Below are 2,500 nucleotides of genomic sequence, written 5' to 3'. Positions count from 1 at the left end.
ATGGGAAAACGGGTCATTTTCGTGTCGCCACATTGCATACGAACCGCATGAAACTTCCAGAGGCATTTGCAGCAGGAATGCATGTGCACTCAAAAAAGTGAATATTTCTCACGGATAGACCCCGTGATACGCTAGAAATTGGCGGGGATGTCTCTCTTGTGGCTCACGGGGCTGTTAGGGTGGCACAGAAATCCCTCGGAATGGGAAAACGGGTCATTTTCGTGTCGCCACATTGCATGCGAACCGCATGCAACTTCCAGAGGCATTTGCAGCAGAAATGCATGTGCAGTCAAACAAAAATTGATATTTTTCACGGATAGACCCCGTGAAACGCTAGAAATTGGCGGGGATGTGTCTCTTGTGGCTCACGGGGCTGTTCGGGTCGCACAGAAATCCCTGGGAATGGGAAAACGGGTCATTTTCGTGTTGCCACATTGCGTACGAACCGCATGAAACTTCCAGAGGCATTTGCAGCAGGAATGCATGTGCACTCAAAAACTTCTATATGTTTCACGGATAGACCCCGTGAAACGCTAGAAATTGGCGGGGATGTGTCTCTTGTGGCTCACGGGGCTGTTAGGGTGGCACAGAACTCCCTCGGAATGGGAAAAGGGGTCATTTTCGTGTTGCCACATTGCATAGGAACGCCATGAAACTTCCAGAGGCATTTGCAGCAGAAAGGCACGTGCACTCAAAAATTTTAATATTTTTCACGCATAGACCCCGTCAAACGCTAGAAGTTGGCGGGGATGTCTCTCTTGTGGCTCACGGGGCTGTTAGGGTCGCACAGAAATGCCTCGGAATGGGAAAACGGGTCATTTTTGTGTGGCCACATTGCATAGGAACGGCATGAAACTTCCAGAGGCATTTGCAGCAGGAATGCATGTGCACTCAAAAACGTCTATATTTTTCACGGATAGACCCCGTGAAACGCTATAAATTGGCGGGGATGTCTCTCTTGTGGCTCACGGGCGCTGTTAGTTAGGGTCGCACAGAAATCCCTCGGAATGGGAAAAGGGGTCATTTTCGTGTTGCCACATTGCGTACGAACGGCATGAAACTTCCAGAGGCATCTGCAGCAGAAATGCATGTGCACTCAAAAACGTCTATATTTTTCACGGATAGACCCCGTGAAACGCTAGAAATTGGCGGGGATGTGTCTCTTGTGGCTCACGGGGCTGTTAGGGTCGCACAGAAATCCCTCGGAATGGGAAAACGGGTCATTTTCGTGTTGCCACAATTGGCATACGAACGGCATGAAACTTCCAGAGGCATTTGCAGCAGAAATGCATGTGCACTCAAAAACGTGAATATTTTTTCACGGATAGACCCCGTCAAACGCTCGAATTTGGCGGGGATGTTTCTCTTGTGGGTCACGGGGCTGTTCGGCTCGCACAGAACTCCCTTGGTCCACCGGATTCGTGCATACAGGCAGCAACTAAAACTCTGTAAACCTGCTGTGAGGACATCTAAACAGTGGACCAGTGAGGCTGTGGAAGATTTGCGGGCGTGCTTAGACTGTACTGACTGGGATATGTTCACGACTGCTACCAATAGTCTGGATGAACTCACAGAGGCTGTGTACATCAGCTTCTGTGAGGACTGCTGTATCCCAACACGTACCAGGGTGAACTTTAACAACAACAAGCCCTGGTTCTCAGCAAAGCTCAAAAGGTTGAGGTTGGAGAAGGAGGAAGCGTTTAGGAGTGGGGATAGAGACAGATTCAAGGAGTCGAAGAACAGGTTTAGCAAAGCGGTGAGAGAGGCTAAACGACTGTACTCAGAGACACTAAAACACCAGTTCTCTACTAACGACGCTGCTTCTGTCTGCCAAAGGGCTCAGGCACATCACCAACTACAAACCCAGAGCGCCCCACACCACTAACGACTCCCGCCTAGCCAACGACCTGAACGAGTTCTACCGTAGATTTGAAAGACAATTGGACTGTCCTGAACCACCCCTTCCCACCCAAGAGGCCCCATCCCCCACCCATACTACAGAAACGACTCTCTCCTTTCAGGAGGGAGAAGTTAATGGGCTTTTCAAGAGGCAGAATCCACGCAAAGCAGCCGGGCCGGACTCTGTCTCTCCAGCCACCCTCAGGCACTGCGCTGACCAGCTGTCTCCGGTGTTCACCAACATCTTTAACACCTCCCTGGAGACATGCCATGTACCAGCCTGTCTCAAGTCCTCCACCATCATCGCTGTGCCCAAAAAGCTAAGGCCAACAGGACTAAATGATTACAGACCGGTCGCCCTTACATCTGTGGTAATGAAGTCTTTTGAGCGCCTGCTCCTGGCACACCTCAAAGCCATCACAGACCCTCTCCTGGACCCCCTTCAGTTTGCCTACAGAGCCAACAGGTCTGTGGACGACGCAGTTAACATGGCCCTCCACTTCACCCTACAGCATGTGGACGCCCCAGCATCCTACGCCAGGATCCTGTTTGTGGACTTCAGCTCTGCCTTCAACACCATCATCCCTGCCCTGCTTCAGGA

This window comes from Petromyzon marinus, unplaced genomic scaffold (assembly GCF_048934315.1).
Source record: "Petromyzon marinus isolate PM22_M1 ecotype Great Lakes invasive population unplaced genomic scaffold, UKy_Petmar_22M1.pri1.0 PM_G_Scaffold_18, whole genome shotgun sequence".
In the NCBI taxonomy this organism is placed as follows: Eukaryota; Metazoa; Chordata; class Hyperoartia; order Petromyzontiformes; family Petromyzontidae; genus Petromyzon; species Petromyzon marinus.
This window is presented reverse-complemented; position numbering follows the sequence as displayed.